Raw genomic sequence first — 18,527 nt, forward strand, 5'->3', positions numbered from 1 at the left:
AAAACTAAAAGGGTTGAGGGAGGCGGACACCAAAGGAGAAAAGTGAGCAGTTAAGTGGAGAAATGCAAGGAGAATATGTTCATTTAGTTTGAAGAGAGAAGTCATGATGAGTCACACATAATAGGCCTTAATGAATGTGCCCTGTAGAGAAGAGATGGAACAGAGAGATACATAGATGAGATATTTCCTATAAGCGACAGAGATCTCTCCCACTGCGTATCTCCTCTCAACAAAGACTTCTCCTTCAGCACTCTCCTTGGAAAGCTGCAATTTAGTGAAGGGTCACGTCGTGCCTTTGACAGTACTTCAGGGAGACAGAGTCAGACTGACTGGACTTCCTGCTGATCAGTGGGGTTGATTGACCCTCTCTATCCTCACCCACAGTCCATCTCCTGCTGAGAGGTAGTGTCAGTGAGATAAGTCAGATTCTGTGTGGTCCTTAGTGGTCCAGCAACGGTTCACAGTTGTTCTGTGAGCCAGGATCATAACATGGGTCACACTTCCGTTAACAGATTAGATTGATATAGTGCTTACAAGTGGTCAAAGTTCTTTACATCCACAGCCAATGTGGATCCAAAGCCATGTCATCTGGTCTGTAATGCACCACCATCATTGTCTGTGGTGTCATTTACCCTCCCCAACAATCTCTCTTACTACACATCTCTCTCTGTCTCTCTCTCACTCTCTCTCTCTCTCTCTCTCTCTCTATGTCACTCTCTCTCTGTCTCTCTCTCTCTGTCTCTCTCTCTCATGTCTCTCTCTCTCTATGTCTCTCTCTCTATGTCTCTCTCTCTGTCTCTCTCTCTCTCTCTCTCTCTCTCTCTCTCTCTATGTCTCTCTCTCTCTATGTCACTCTCTCTCTGTCTCTCTATATGTCTCTATCTCTCTGTCTCTCTATGTCTCTCTCTCTCTATGTCACTCTCTCTCTGTCTCTCTCTCTCTGTCTCTCTCTCTCTGTCACTCTCTCTCTCTGTCTCTCTCTCTATGTCTCTCTCTCTATGTCTCTCTCTCTATGTCTCTCTTTATGTCACTCTCTCTCTATATATATATATATATATGTCTCTCTCTATGTCTCTCTCTCTCTATGTCTCTCTCTCTCTTTCAGCCTCTCTTTTACTGTATGTAGGACAAAGAGTGTATATAGATAGATATTTTCAGTGTCTCGGGCCCCAGGAAACTTCACTGGGAAACTTCCAAGGAACAGATCGCCCCACTTTCAGGCCACTAAACTAGAGCGGACCATTTCTCTCCCTCCCTCTCTAACACACACACACACACACACGTATGCACACACACGTATGCACACACGCACACAGCCAACCATATGTGTAAACTTTGACCTTTCTGATACAGTTCCAGCATGAGTAAGGGCTAATTGGGAGCTAATATAATGCTTCTCTGTCAGTTCTGACCTCCGGCCTTCTGCTACATGTCATCAAACTGTCACCCAGAGGCCCCGCCCACAGGAGACTGAGGTTAGGTAATGTTGTTCTTTTCCCAGACAGTGATCACACACTCTCCCTACAGACAGCGATCACACACTCTCCCTACAGACAGCGATCACACTCTTCCTACAGACAGCGATCACACACTCTCCCTACAGACAGCGATCACACACTCTCCCTACAGACAGCGATCACACACTCTCCCTACAGACAGCGATCACACACTCTCCCTACAGACAGCGATCACACACTCTCCCTACAGACAGCGATCACACACTCTCCCTACAGACAGCGATCACACACTCTCCCTACAGACAGTGATCACACACTCTCCCTACAGACAGTGATCACACACTCTCCCTACAGACAGTGATCACACACTCTCCCTACAGACAGTGATCACATCCTCTCCCTACAGACAGTGATCAAAAAACAGTGACCAAACACTCCCTCCCACACAGTTATGTTAGAAGGAGGGAAGGTGAATATTCATAAATGACATCTCTCCCTCCAAGCATAATATCTTTGTCAGGCAACAGTAGCAGAACACAATGAAAGGATTCAGCAAACGAGCGCTTTGGGAAATCCATAAAACAATAGTGAACACCCCTACAGTACACAACTGATGGGTGGATGAAGAGAGAGAGGAAACCACAATCTGTACCTCCTGAGGCTCAACACTGACCTCCTAATCCGTTTAGTTAGTCAGGTGGACTACTGCAGTACTACAGTACATTCTGCCTGTTACCCCCACATTCAATCTAAAGATGTCACAGGAAACAGTGTGAACAGGCTCAGAGTGATGACCTCATTCACAGAAAGGCAGCCAGGCAGCTCTCTTTCTCTCTGCTGCCTATTCCAGGAGCTGACTAATACCAGCTGCAGCTCCCCCTCGCCTGCCTGTTGGTCTGGAAGCAGAGTGATGACATCACACACAGAGGCGAGTTCTCCCGCCTGCCTGAACACCCCCCACCTCCCTACCCCCTCCCTCCCTGGCAGGCAGCTCTAGTGGGGACCATTATGTGTCAGTGTAGTGGAGGGGCTGATGAATTAATAAAGGGTAGTGGGTGTAGCTGTAGGGGACTGAGGAGCAGACGAGGGATGTAAAATATTAAAGGGAGATGCTGCTCTGCTCCGGGCCTTTACGCAGGGAACAGGAGACCACATAACACCCCCAGCTCTGCCCCTCACAATAACACAATTGTGGTTTCTGAGCCTGGACTCCAAAACAGTAGCCTGGGCTGGTCCTAATGCTAAACATGCCATAGCCAACTGCTCCAACTATCGTTGTCATGCAGTACAGTACACGTTAGTAAGAGGAGATGGCAACAGATCTGAAACTGACACCAGGCTGGCAGAACATGTGACTGCCTCTTATCTTTGTCAGCATGATGGCTTTTGAAGTCCAAGAACAGCTCCATCAGCTAACTACACGTTGTGATGTCATCCCACTGGGACTGGACCAGAGCTGTGTGTGTGATGAGCAGGCAGGTTTCAGACAGTCTAACCAGCCTGGTGTTATGTGCTGGCTGTAATGAAACACCTGTAACTAGGGACCAGGGATTACACAACAGACTCAAAGTCAGAGACACAAATGGACAGACAGTAAAAGACTGGTTGAAGAGCAGAGCAGAGAGCTGGGGTGCGTTGCAAATTTCACCCGCTTTCCTTCCTAGTGCACTACTGTCGACCAGAGCCCTATGGGCCCTGGTCAAAAGTAGTGTACTATATATGGAGTAGGGTGCCACTGGGGCACAGTAGGCTGGACAGAGCCGTCATTGAGTAGGATGGGGTTATTTGACAGTTATTTGCAGTGGGTTTGACAGCTCCCTACGGTACTAGTGGCTGAATCAGGTGTTTTCACCGGTGGTATAGACCCGTTGGGAGGCTTTTGAACAGATAAGAAAAGACCAGATTTAAAAAAAGACTGCATCTGCTTTTAGTTGGTGTCTGCTTTTGAATGAATAAAGACATCCTCAACTGGTATGCAGAGCTATAGTTTCATTTTGTCTGAGACTAGAACAAATACAATTCAGTAATGATTTTCCTAATATCTTAGGTATTTATCACTTATACATCTTCTGACATGTTAACATCCTGGTCCTTAAAGGTCTGTGTTGAGACTGGTCGAATCCCATACGACTCCTATACCTTTGCTCTAGTGTGTCACGTTCTTTCAAAATCGAACCCAGAAGCAGACCAGGACAAGGAGAGTAGGAAGAAGGTGAGTATTTATTTACAAGTGAATGTGAATGGGTAGATATATCCAGGTGGCGTAGCGGGCAGCGGTGGTGAGTTGATGGGAGTAAATAGGTGGATCCAATGGGGTAGCGGAATCCTCCGACGACCAGGCGGGAATGGGGTAAATGATCCGGGTGAGTAACTGAAGACAGAACAAACGGAGGTAAGTTTAAGGCAGGCAATACGTAAAAAAACAACAAAACAAATTCTATCCAACTTGAGGCTGATACTATGGCACAACATACTGTTCATGGCTAACGATCCAGCAGGGAATGGATGTCAGGTCAGAGCTTTTGAAGGGGAGAGGTGATGATCAGGACAGGTGTGCAGATTACTGATGGGATACAGGTGCGGGTGAACATTGATCTCCCAGCAAGATAATTCGCCCGGCAACCAGACAGGGTGCGTTCCAGGACACCGGAAACACACTCCAGGACAGAAACACAGGCAAACACAGACTCAGGAAGCGGGATTCGTGACATAGTGAATGACTCCCGTCAGGATATCTCCTTAGATAGGTTAGAGGTGACTAGTGACAGATAATTAATGAGGGAAGACAGAGAGCTGAATGACTGAACAACGCTGATTAGATCTGACTCCATAAACTCCCACATGTAGGGAGAGACAGCATCATGTATAGTGTCCTAACCTATTCTATGTAGGCCAATCAATATGGATTCACATTCAATTACTTTTATGGCTCCTTTGCTTTTACTCACCTCTGTTTTGCTCTCTCTCTCTCTCTCTCTCTCTCTCTCTCTCTCCCTCTCTCTCTCTCCCTCCCTCTCTCTCTCTCTCCCTCCCTCTCTCCCTCTCTCTCTGTCTCTCTCTCTCTCTCTCTCTCTCCTCTCTCTCCCTCTCTCTCTCTCTCTCTCTCTCTCTCTCCCTCTCTCTCTCTCTCTCCCTCCTCTCCCTCTCTCTCTGTCTCTCTCTCTCCCTCCCTCCTCTCTCTCTCCCTCTCTCTCTCTCTCCCTCCCTCTCCTCTCTCTCTCTGTCTCTCTCTCTCCCTCCCTCTCTCTCTCTCTCTCTCTCTCTCTCTCTCTCTCTCCTCTCTCTCTCTCTCTCCCTCCCTCTCTCTCTCTGTCTCTCTCTCTCTCCCTCCCTCTCTCTCTCTCTCTCTCTCTCTCCCTCCCTCTCTCTCTCTCTGTCTCTCTCTCTCCCTCCCTCTCTCTCTCTCTCTCTATGTCTCTCTCTCTCTCTCTCTCTCTCTCTCTCTCTCTCTCTCTCTCTCTATGTCTCTCTTTATGTCTCTCTCTCTCTCTCCCTCCCTCTCTCTCTATGTCTCTCTCTCTCTCCCTTCTGTCTCTCTCTCTCTCTCTCTCTCTCTCTCTCTCCCTCCGTCTCTCTCTCTTTCTGTCACTCTCTCTCTGTCTCTCTCTCTCTATGTCTCTCTTTATGTCACTCTCTCTCTCTCTCTGTCTCTCTCTGTTGTCTTTTCAATATCCACCTTTTTAAATATCCCATCTATCCTCCTATCTGTCAGCTATGTGCCACTTTTTATATCAGTTTCTCTCCATTCTTCTTCTCCATCCTCTCCACTATGCCTCTCCTCCCCTCCTCTTCTCTACTCTCCATCCACTTTTTCACACCTCAACTTCACCTCTTAATTGTGTTTCTGTTTTAAATCATTTAATATGCTGGAAAAGCAGAAAGCGCAGGTACATTTTTCTCTTTGTTGAATTATGCCTGCAAACTGTCCCAAATCAGCACAGTAGTTCTGAAAATGGAGGGGGTGTGGGGTATATGTGTTGAAATACACAGCATATGACATCATATAACCATATTATGGGTTATATGATGCGTATGCAATGTGTGTGTGTGTCTACTTTTCTGAAGAAAACTTTCAAAATAGGAAACATTTAGCAGCAAGGAGAAGTAAGAATCCTGATGCATGTGTGTTCAGTGTGTGTCTCTTATGAGCACTCTGCCAGGCAGCTACATCCTCAGCTGTTAGATCTGTGCGGTAGTCCTACATTCCTGGTACACTTAACACCTGCATGTGGAGAGGATATCTCATACATCAAATCCCAATCATACTGCCACAGCACAGCCCTTCCACTGTTACTATAGATACTGCCAACGCACAGCCCCTCCACTGTTACTATAGATACTGCCAACGAACAGCCCCTCCACTGTTACTATAAATAGTGCCAAATAAATACTGCCACAGCACAGCCCTTCCACTGTTACTATAGATACTGCCAACGCACAGCCCCACCATTGTTACTATAAATACTGCCACAGCACAGCCCTTCCACTGTACATAATGCCACAGCACAGCCCCTCCACTGTTACTATAGGTACAGCCACAGCACAGCCCCTCCACTGTTACTATAAATACAGCCACAGCACAGCCCCTCCACTGTTCCTATAAATACTGCCACAGCACAGCCCCTCCACTGTTACTATAGGTACAGCCACAGCACAGCCCCTCCACTGTTACTATAAATACTGCCACAGCACAGCCCTGCCACAGCACAGCCCCTCCAATGTTACTATACATAATGCCACAGCACAGCCCCTCCACTGTTACTATAGATACTGCCACAGTACAGCCCCAACATTGTTACTATAAATACTGCCACAGCACAGCCCCTCCACTGTTACTATAAATACTGCCACAGCACAGCCCCTCAATTGTTACTATAAATACTGCCACAGCACAGCCCCTCCACTGTTACTATAAATACTTCCACAGCACAGCCCCTCCATTGTTACTATAAATACTGCCACAGCACAGCCCCACCACTGTTACAGCCCCTCCACCATTGTTACTATAAATACTGCCACAGGACAGCCCCTCTACTGTTACTATAAATACTGCCACAGCACAGACCCTCCACTTTTACTATAAACACTGCCACAGACAGCCCCTCCACTGTTACTATAAATACTGCCACACCACAGCCCCTCCACTGTTACTATAAATACTGCCACAGGACAGCCCCTCTACTGTTACTATAAATACTGCCACAGCACAGACCCTCCACTTTTACTATAAACACTGCCACAACACAGCCCCTCCACTGTTACTATAAATACTGCCACACCACAGCCCCTCCACTGTTACTATAAATACTGCCACAGCACAGCCCCTCTACTGTTACTATAAATACTGCCACAGCACAGCCCCTCCACTGTTACTATAAACACTGCCACAGCACAGCCCCTCCACTGTTACTATAAATCCACTGTTACTATAAACACTGCCACAGCACAGCCCCTCCACTGTTACTATAAATACTGCCACAGCACAGCCCCTCTACTGTTACTATAAATACTGCCACAGCACAGCCCCTCCACTGTTACTATAAACACTGCCACAGCACAGCCCCTCCACTGTTACTATATAGGTACAGCCACAGCACAGCCCCTCCACTGTTACTATAAACACTGCCACAGCACAGCCCTCCCTGTTCCTATAAATACTGTTACTGTTACTATAAATACTGCCACAGCACAGCTCCACTGTTACTATAAATACTGCCACAGCACAGCTCCACCATTGTTACTATAAATACTGCCACAGCACAGCCCCTCCACTGTTACTATAAATACTGCCACAGCACAGCCCCTCCACTGTTACTATAAATACTGCCACAGCACAGCCCCTCCACTGTTACTATAAATACTGCCACAGCACAGCCCCTCCACTGTTACTGTTACTATAAATACTGCCACAGCACAGCCCCTCCACTGTTACTATAAATACTGCCACAGCACAGCCCCTCCACTGTTACTATAAATACTGCCACAGCACAGCCCCTCCACTGTTACTATAAATACTGCCACAGCACAGCCCCTCCACTGTTACTATAAATACTGCCACAGCACAGCTCCACTGTTACTATAAATACTGCCACAGCACAGCTCCACCATTGTTACTATAAATACTGCCACAGCACAGCCCCTCCACTGTTACTATAAATACTGCCACAGCACAGCCCCTCCACTATTACTATAAATACTGCCACAGCACAGCCCCTCCACTGTTACTATAAATACTGCCACAGCACAGCCCCTCCACTGTTACTATAAATACTGCCACAGCACAGCCCCTCCACTGTTACTATAAATACTGCCACAGCACAGCCCCTCCACTGTTACTATAAATACTGCCACAGCACAGCTCCACTGTTACTATAAATACTGCCACAGCACAGCTCCACCATTGTTACTATAAATACTGCCACAGCACAGCCCCTCCACTATTACTATCAATACTGCCACAGCACAGCCCCTCCACTGTTACTATAAATACTGCCACAGCACAGCCCCTCCACTGTTACTATAAATACTGCCACAGCACAGCCCCTCCACTGTTACTATAAATACTGCCACAGCACAGCCCCTCCACTGTTACTATAAATACTGCCACAGCACAGCTCCACATTGTTACTATAAATACTGCCACAGCACAGCCCCTCCACTGTTACTATAAATACTGCCACAGCACAGCCCCTCCACTGTTACTATAAATACTGCCACAGCACAGCCCCTCCACTGTTACTATAAATACTGCCACAGCACAGCCCCTCCACCACTGCCACAGCACAGTTACTATAAATACTGCCACAGCACAGCCCCTCCACTGTTACTATAAATACTGCCACAGCACAGCCCCTCCACTGTTACTATAAATACTGCCACAGCACAGCCCCTCCACCATTACTATAAATACTGCCACAGCACAGCCCCTCCACTGTTACTATAAATACTGCCACAGCACAGCCCCTCCACTGTTACTATAAATACTGCCACAGCACAGCCCCTCCACTGTTATTATAAATACTACCACAGCACAGCCCCTCCACTGTTACTATAAATACTGCCACAGCACAGCCCCTCCACTGTTACTATAAATACTGCCACAGCACAGCCCTCCCCTGTTACCTGCCACAGCACAGCCCCTCCCCTGTTACTATAAATACTGCCACAGCACAGCCCCTCCCCTGTTACAGCCACAGCACAGCCCCTCCCCTGTTACTATAAATACTGCCACAGCACAGCCCCTCCCCTGTTACTATAAATACTGCCATAGAACAGCTCCACCATGGTTACTATAAATACTGCCACAGAACAGTTCCACCATTGTTACTATAAATTGCCACAGCACAGCCCCTCCACTGTTCTATAAATACTGCCAGAACAGTTCCACCATTGTTACAGCCACAGCACAGCCCCTCCACTGTTACTATAAATACTGCCACAGCACAGCCCCTCCACTGTTACTATAAATACTGCCACAGAACAGTTCCACCATTGTTACTATAAATACTGCCACAGCACAGCCCCTCCATTGTTACTATAAATACTGCCACAGCACAGCTCCATCACTGTTACTATAAATACTGCAACAGCACAGCTCCACCACTGTTACTATGAATACTGCCACAGCACAGCTCCATCACTGTTACTATAAATACTGCCACAGCACAGCTCCATCACTGTTACTATAAATACTGCTCCATCAGCACAGCCCTCCATTGTTCCTAAATAAATAGCCCCTCCATTGTTCCACTGCCACAGCACAGGTCCATCACTGTTACTATAAATACTGCCAGCTGCGCGTCTATTATTAATACACAATGCTGCCCCAACCAATCCGGCCCTCACACCACAAATTCATCATCACTGCTAAACTTTATAAGCCTCCTCCACAACTAGTTCTTAACCCACGGCCGCACACACACACACACACACACACACACACACACACACACGGTCACACACAGTCACGGTCACACACACACTGACACTAGCAGCTCCAAGGACAAGAGTTCCCTGATGATGAGGCGGTGGGAAAGCCAATAGATTTAATGACTAACTAAATGATGATGTAATTTCCTCAACTGAACATATGTCAGTCAGGACGCTCCACTATAAGGTCTGACAGAAGTTCTAGCATGGTGTGACAATGGGGGCACCCCCTGTAGAGGCTGACAGAAGCTATGCTGACACGTAGGTTCAGCGCTGTAAAGTGTAAGTGCTGACACACACAGAGTGTACTGACTGTATGGGAAGTAGCCTAGTAGCATCGCTAGCTCCACCACAGACCTCTATCAACTTACCTGGTCAAATACGGGTACGCATTAAACAGGAAGAATCAAGCTGTCCTCATTGTAATGATCCATAGGGGCTGTTGATCCTGCTGTTACTGCTCTTTACGGCCCTCCGCCCCCCTGCCTTAGGCTGTGATCACTGTCCCGGGCTGGGCCAGCTTCTCCACCAAGCATCTGCTTCTATAAATAGCTCCACTTTGATGATGCAGTGGTGACTGCTGGGAAAACTCGCATCGCGCTCTTTCCCACCCTGCCTCCCAATGGCACAATTAGCACTAGTAAACTCCCAGCCAATCCTGGCTGCATGGGAGACTCTGGCCAATGCCTTCCTCTAATTGCTATGAATGGGATCATTGCAATGCACCAGACGGGTGGCTGAGATAGGGTGGCTGGTATGAGTAGTTATAACTTCACCATGAGGGAGAAAGAGAGAGAGAGGGAGAGAGAGAGAGAGAGAGAGAGAGAGAGAGAGAGAGAGAGAGAGACAGAGAGGCAGACAGACAGAGAGAGAGAGAGAGAGAGACAGAGAGAGAGACAGAGAGAGAGACAGAGAGAGACATAGAGAGACAGAGATAGAGAGAGAGAGAGAGAGAGAGAGAGAGAGAGAGACAGAGAGAGAGAGAGAGACAGAGAGACAGAGAGACAGAGAGAGATACAGAGAGACAGAGAGACAGAGAGAGAGAGAGAGACAGACAGAGAGACAGAGGTGAGTAAAGCAAAGGACAGATAAAAGTAAATGAATGTGAATTAGGTGGTAAAGCCAGCGGGGGGGGGGAGAAAGAGAGAGAGAGAGAGAGAGAGCGATGCAGGCGGCAGGTGAGGGGTTCCCCAGGGAGAAACAGACTGGTTTAGCTTGGCCCTATATTGGAAGTGACACGGACACAGATGTGAAGCAACTAAACCCATGTCCAGTCTTCCATTAACAGAGTGGCAGAAGACAAACATCATGGTGTTATTTCTGAACATAACCACCCCAGTGCTAGACAGACAGTAGTACTCATGGGTCATTTATCTTTGTGTCCGTCCCCTCTCGCATTTCCCGAATAATACATTTTCTCTGTGAACAGGCGGCAAATTGTCTGCAGCTAAATCTGGCTTGAGTAAGGTGTGCTGGTCTGTGTGCTCAGTGATGACAGCTTTTGGCCTGAAAACATCTAGTCTTTCAGGTATCTGACATTTCCACTCTCAATGACTTCTCAAGTTGAAGAGTCTTAAACACCCCACCACTGGACCTGAGAAAAAGACCAGCAAAACCACAGATGGAAATGGATAAAAGCACAGAGAGAGAGGAGGTATCAGGAATCAGGAGGAGAGAGAGGAGGTATCAGTAATCAGGAAGAGAGGTATCAGGAATCAGGAGGAGAGAGAGGAGGTATCAGGAATCAGGAGGAGAGAGAGAGGACCTCCTCTCTCTCTCCTCCTGATTCCTGATACCACTCTCTCTTCCTGATTCCTGATACCTCAGGAGTCAGGAGGAGAGAGAGGAGGTATCAGGAATCAGGAGGAGAGAGAGGAGGGATCAGGAATCAGGAGGAGAGAGAGGAGGTATCAGGAATCAGGAGGAGAGAGAGGAGGTATCAGGAATCAGGAGGAGAGAGAGGAGGTATCAGAAATCAGGAGGAGAGAGAGGAGGTATCAGGAATCAGGAGGAGAGAGAGGAGGTATCAGGAATCAGGAGGAGAGAGAAGAGGTATCAGGAATCAGGAGGAGAGAGAGGAGGTATCAGGAATCAGGAGGAGAGAGAGAGGAGGTATCAGGAATCAGGAAGAGAGAGAAGTATCAGGAATCAGGAAGAGAGAGAGGAAGAGAGGAAGAGAGAAAGGACGATACTGAAGTAGGACAGAGCACAAGGGAGGCCGTCTGTCCCAGATCAGTCATTTACCGCGGGCAAGAGGAGAAGAGAGGAAGAGAGAGAGTAAACGAGTGGGCTAAATCTGGAGTTATGAACTATCCCCCCAGAGCAACATAGCAAATACTGAAGAGGAAGTCCTCCTGCATTCTCTGCACTTGAACAAACACACCAGGAGGAGAGAGAGGCAGGAGGGCAACATGGAACAATGTCTTATTGAGTGTGAGAGGATGAGAGTCCATGAAAGGGGGGACAGACAGAACAGAGATGAAGGAAAGGAAGACCAGATGTAGTAAGCATCATGTTTCTCCTCGAAAAGACATCTGAAAGAGCATTACCTGCATTGATCTGTCTAAACAACATGGACTACAGTAAGGTAACTCAAAACCTCCTTGTTCAAGGCAGGTAAGCAGATGCCTGTAGAGGGTGAACGTAAACATTACATAAGCAAAATTACATTCAAACTAATTTTTGAGAGATATTGAAACATCTGGCATCTTTAATCCATGTAAAGAGGTATAATCCTCAGTGGATGTGTTAACCATGTGTTGCCGCTGTGTCAAGTCTGACACATTTCAGAACAGAGTTCAATGATTGGTATTTCCCTGCCAACGCAGGCTGAATATTAAGTCAGTGACTCAGAAAAACAGTGGCTCATCAGAAGCCTTTACAGGACCTCCGCTGCCTTCATGGGAAACAGAAATAGACATGAAAGCCATGTCCATTAGCTGCTTGGATACTCAGTGAATTCATCAGTCTATTGATTGCCATCTCTACATCAGTTGTTGGTCCCACTGGAGTCCCTTTGGCTACCATCCAGCTCCCAAGGTAAACCCTTACCTACCAGCCTGGCGCTGAGCCTGAGGTGCCTATCCTACCTTGTCTCCAGTCCTGAGGTGCCTATCCTACCCTGTCTCCAGTCCTGAGGTGCCTATCCTACCCTGTCTCCAGTCCTGAGGTGCCTATCCTACTCTGCCTCCCTGCCTCCAGTCCTGAGGTGCCTCCTCTATCCTGTCTCCAGTCCTGAGGTGCCTATCCTACCCTGATTCCAGTCCTGAAGTGCCTATCCTACCCTGTCTCCTGTCCTGAGGTGCCTATCCTACCCTGTCTCCCTGCCTCCAGTCCTGAGGTGCCTCTCCTACCCTGTCTCCTGTCCTGAGGTGCCTCTCCTACTCTGCCTCCCTGCCTCCAGTCCTGAGGTTCCGCTCCTACCCTGTCTCCAGTCCTGAGCTGCCTATCCTACCCTGTCTCCAGTCCTGAGGTGCCTATCCTACCCTGTCTCCTGTCCTGAGGTGCCTCTCCTACTCTGCCTCCCTGCCTCCAGTCCTGAGGTGTCCTGAGGTGCCTATCCCCCTCCTGAGGTCCTACCCTGTCTCCAGTCCTGAGGTGCCTATCCTACCCTGTCTCCTGTCCTGTCTCCAGTCCTGTCTCCAGGTGCCTATCCTACCCTGTCTCCAGTCCTGAGGTGGTGCCTGAGGTCTCCTACTCTGCCTCCCTGCCTCCAGTCGTGAGGTGGTGCCTGAGGTGCCTATCCTACCCTGTCTCCAGTCCTGAGGTGCCTCCTGTCCTGAGGTGCCTCCAGTCCTGAGGTGTGCCTCCCTGCCTCCAGTCCTGAGGTGCCTCTCCTACTCTGCCTCCCTGCCTCCAGTCCTGAGGTGCCTCTCCTACTCTGTCTCCTGTCCTGTACGCTGCCTCTGAACCAGCCTTGTCTTTCTCTACCCTTACCCTGGCCTTCCCAGTGATATTCCAGGCTCTGCCAGACTTTGATAGCCTTTTATGGTCATAATCTACTCAAAACTTCAACGCAGCCAACCAGAAGAGGGTGGACTCCCCTCTAGAGCCTCCATCCTCTCAAGGGTTTTTCCTAGATGTTTGACTTGGCTACTATCGACCTGGCTTTCTCAATTGCTTGATAATTAATGGTCAGTTTCTCAAACAATCAGGTTGCAGATGAGTGAAGTCCTGGTCTGTGTGTGACTTGATCAGTATGAGCATGATGTTTGACAGTCATTGAGTCACTGTTCGTCACAATATAAACGGCTCACTTTGTCTGCCAATCAATATGAGTGTGTGTAGCTGTGTGTATAATTCTACGTCAGGAACACTGACACACAGTCAGCAGGGAGCAGCACCAACACTGGGCTCTACGTCAGGATCAGTGACACACAGTCAGCAGCGAGCAGCACCAACACTGGGCTCTATGTCAGGAACACTGACACACAGTCAGCAGGGAGCAGCACCAACACTGGGCTCTACGTCAGCAACACTCACACAGTCAGCAGGGAGCAGCACCAACACTGGGCTCTACGTCAGGATCACTGACACACAGTCAGCAGGGAGCAGCACCAACCCTGGGCTCTACGTCAGCAACACTCACACAGTCAGCAGGGAGCAGCACCAACACTGGGCTCTACGTCAGGATCAGTGACACACAGTCAGCAGGGAGCAGCACCAACACTGGGCTCTACGTCAGGATCAGTGACACACAGTCAGCAGCGAACAGCACCAACACTGGGCTCTATGTCAGGAACACTGACACACAGTCAGCAGGGAGCAGCACCAACACTGGGCTCTACGTCAGCAACACTCACATAGTCAGCAGGGAGCAGCACCAACACTGGGCTCTACGTCAGGAACACTGACACACACAGTCAGCAGGGAGCAGCACCAACACTGGGCTCTACGTCAGGAACACTGACACACACAGTCAGCAGGGAGCAGCACCAACACTGGGCTCTACGTCAGGATCAGTGACACACAGTCAGCAGGGAGCAGCACCAACACTGGTCTCTACGTCAGCAACACTGACACATAGTCAGCAGGGAGCAGCACCAACACTGGGCTCTACGTTAGCAACACTGACACATAGTCAGCAGGGAGCAGCACCAACACTGGGCTCTACGTCAGAAACACTGAAAAAATGCTCTGGAACTTTGGCGACTAAGTATTTTTATACCTCCTGCTTTGGGCTAGATGTGTCATCACATGCATAATGTATGAGCATAATTACTGTACGAAATGCCTAGTTTGAAAGCAACAGTTTAACTGGAAGCAGTGCTGTGCCATTTCCCCTACGTGGGCCGGCCCCCTAGCAATTCCAGTTCAACCAACGAGCTTCAGCCCCTCGCCGTATGAGTGACAGCTAGCAAGATGCACACGATGCACCCACAGCAGAGAGAGAGAGAGCTATGACATGGTGCACATATCTGCACATATGTGATGTAGTACGCAATTTTAGGGGACCACTTTTTGCTCGTGAGTGCTACTTTCAGAACTACTGGCTAAAAAGTTTACAAAAGTACAGGAGTACCCTTTAACATTTCCATGTTAGTCATTTAGCAGATGCCCGTATCCAGAGCGACTTACAGGAGTATTTAGGTTTAAGTGACTTGCTAAAGGGCACATTGACTGATTTTTCTCCTAGTCACCTCGGAGATTCGAACCAGTGACCTTTCGGTTACTGGCCCAACATTCTTCACTGCTAGGCTACCCAGCAATACATCCTTGTATCAAACACACACTCAGAAATACACACACATACTGTACAGTAGTGGGACTTGAGAGAGAAAGGCAGAGGAGAAGTTTCTACATGTTGGGCAAAGGAATGTCAGTGTCATTCCAGTTTTGTAATTTGTCAATCACTCTCACCATTGAGGCTAATTTTAGATCTCGCTTTGTGTGCCTCTGTCTGATTATCCACTCTGTCATCCTCTCATCTCTCTCGCCACCCGCCTGCAGCTAATGTGCACATATAAAACACCAACAGAGTGTGTGTGTGTGTGTGTGTGTGTGTGTGTGTGTGTGTGTGTGTGTGCCTGCGCATGGCGTCTGTTTCCAAATATCCTCCCTAAATCTGGTCCCTATCAATAGTTGAATCAACAGTGTAACTTTCTCTTCTGCTTTATGAGGTACAGGCTCCCTCCCTCCCTTTCTCTCAGCCTCTTGCTGCATCATCAAGGCTTATGTGTAATTAAATGTGCAATACAATGACCCATCAACACCCAGTGATCAGTGTTTCCTCCAATGGCTGATATGATGGAGGAAGAACATCAGAGACAAAGACATCTATAGAAAGACTCAGATAATGACAGGGACAGAGCAGACCAACCGTGTGCTTCCATCTGAAGAAGGTCCTTATAATACAACCTCATAATAATCCTTATAATAACACAGCCTTATAATAACACAGTCTTATAATAATACAGCCTTATAATAACACAGCCATATAATAATACTCCTTATAATAATACAGCCTTATAATAATCCTTATAATAATCCTTATAATAACAAGGCCTTATAATAACACAGCCTTATAATAATACAGCCTTATAATAATACAGCCTTATAATAATACAGCCTTATAATAACACAGCCTTATAATAATACAGCCTTATAATAATACAGCCTTATAATAATACAGCCTTATAATAATCCTTATAATAACACAGCCTTATAATAATACAGCCTTATAATAATCCTTATAACACAGCCTTATAATAACACAGCCTTATAATAATACAGCCTTATAATAATACTACCTTGTAATAATCCTTATAATAATACAGCCTTATAATAATATAGCCTTATAATAATACAGCCTTATAATAACACAGCCTTATAATATCTCACTACGTCACACTTCTTCCATATTCAGCTCTACAAACCCTTCCCACAAGGACCCAGGTAAACCACCTGTGTGTGTGTGTGTGTGTGTGGGGGGGGCAGGGTATGGGTATATGCAGGTTCATTCAAATGAAAGTAGATGTGGATATATACAGTAAGTGTTTGAAGTCACAGGTGCAAACGCCTTTGGATGCACAGCAAAGTGCACAATAGTGTATGTGCATATGGATGGATGGATGTATCTAAATGTCTACGTGCATGTTGGAATACATGGACAGGTGTCTCTGTGTGGCAGATCATACGTGGTAGTTCTACCCATGCAGTGTTCCCCTGGCATCATGACATCATGACTGCCACTGTGTGATTGACTACGTGGTTTCAAATGGTTGTGTCTTCTGATGTGAGTACCAATCACATTCACCAGCTGCCTTGACTGTGCAGCAGTCCATCACCATCCCTGCATGGGTACAACAGCCTTCAGTAGACTAATGCATGCCAATGGATGTGGGTGGGTGTGTAAATAACACCTCGCTGATGCCTTGTACTGAACACCACTTCCAGTGGGACTGCCTACACAAATAGCCATCTCAAGCCAATCCTACCTTCGAGTCCTTCACTGAACTACATCTAGAAAAGGTCCCACTTTCTCTTTCCGTCCCTTTTTCCATCTGAGAATGTGTGATATATGTACTGCTATCAGAGAGTATTCTGCTGCCAAAATGTCAATGTTGCCCAACTCTCCCTTGTGTCTTCTGCCTTCTCACCACCTCCTTTATCTCTCTGTCATCTTGTTCTGTCATTTATCTTCTCTCTGCACGGTATTTGCCTGTGTATCTTCCTCTAGTCACAGTATTGATGTGACTCTCCGTCAACCCACGTGACCAATGAATTAGACACATTTACATCAACACTGTAACTTGAATAAACAACCCGCAACCGCAACTCCCTCTAACCCTCTCCATTCTTTCCTGAGACAATCCCTGCTCTCTTCTGCTTGCCTTGCAATATTCCCCCATGCACCTCTCTCTGTCTCCCCCGGATGCAGAAAAACGCTTCACTTACTGTTCTTCTTCTGTTGCACTTGATTCACAGATCCCTCCTTTGGAAATGGAGAGAGTGACAGAAGTGGTGGAGGGAGGGAGGGGGGATCCACACACAGAAATAAGGAGAGAGGAGGCAGCGCAAAATAAAACTAAAAAAAGGAATGGGAGAAGTGGAAAAATCACCGCTGATAGTGAGGCCTTTGAATCACATTTTACGTGGTGTTCGGTGTCTGGTGTCCGGTGTCTGTGTGTGCTGTGGGGCGATGCATATTCTCCATGTCGGTCTTCTAGAGCCAGGCAGCACAACCCAGTAGTAACACTTCTATTTCCTCAGTCCCTCTCGCTCTCCCTCTCTCTCTCTCTCTCTTCCCCTCTGGCACGTTCAAACAGCCCAATCTCTCTCTCACTTTCATCTGGTTGGTTTATTTCCCTCTATCCCCCTCCCATACCTGTGTCTCTCTCACTTTCTAGCGCTCTCACCCCTCCCCCTCATCCTCTCCTCCCAGTCTCCCTCTCTCGCCTACACCAGCACCCAGATACAGGGCACACCCCTCCCTCTCTTTCTCTCTCTATCTCTCTCTCTCTTCCCTCAACTCCCATTCTCGCTCTCTCTCCCTCTCTTTGATGTTTTGAAGAGTTCTTCACTCTTAGTTGGGAATAAATAAAAAAAATCGACAGAACTGAAGACACTACAGAACACAGACAGTGGGAACCACCCAGCACCACAGACTTCACAGGGAAACAGACCCAAACTGTCAAATTAACACGTCATACAATATCAACGGCACAAATACAATGGATAATCAAATTATCCAATTATTTTCATCATCTCAATGATTGTTTTTCCTCATCAAATGATCCCAACAGACACAGTCTGAGCAGATGCAGCAGGACTGCCGAGCGACACACATAATGAAATATAAATTAAGAATGAAAAGCATGTGTATAAGAGGATAAGGGGGGCCACTGCAGCAATGCTGATTTCCATTCACAGAGACAGTGGGGAGAGACTGTATGTGTGTGTGGGGAGGGGTAACAGTGGGGAGAGACTGTATGTGTGTGTGTGGAGGGGTAACAGTGGGGAGAGACTGTATGTGTGTGTGGGGAGGGGTAACAGTGGGGAGAGACTGTATGTGTGTGTGGGGAGGGGTAACAGTGGGGAGAGACTGTATGTGTGTGTGGGGAGGGGTAACAGTGGGGAGAGACTGTATGTGTGTGTGGGGAGGGGTAACAGTGGGGAGAGACTGTATGTGTGTGTGTGGGG

At 47.6% G+C, this 18,527-nt stretch overlaps 1 protein-coding gene across 1 annotated transcript in view; it reads right to left on the reverse strand.

The window, feature by feature from the left end:
- The window catches only part of LOC121844468 (SH3 and multiple ankyrin repeat domains protein 1-like), a 44,704-nt gene extending 27,052 nt beyond the window's left edge, over positions 1 to 17,652 (reverse strand). The window contains exon 1 of the mRNA XM_042314594.1: positions 17,283 to 17,652. The gene's annotated coding sequence lies outside the window, so the exon portion shown is untranslated. The remainder of the gene's footprint in view (positions 1 to 17,282) is intronic.
- Between the last annotated feature and the right edge of the window lie 875 nt (positions 17,653 to 18,527).

This window comes from Oncorhynchus tshawytscha, unplaced genomic scaffold (genome assembly GCF_018296145.1).
Source record: "Oncorhynchus tshawytscha isolate Ot180627B unplaced genomic scaffold, Otsh_v2.0 Un_contig_7960_pilon_pilon, whole genome shotgun sequence".
Lineage (NCBI taxonomy): Eukaryota > Metazoa > Chordata > Actinopteri > Salmoniformes > Salmonidae > Oncorhynchus > Oncorhynchus tshawytscha.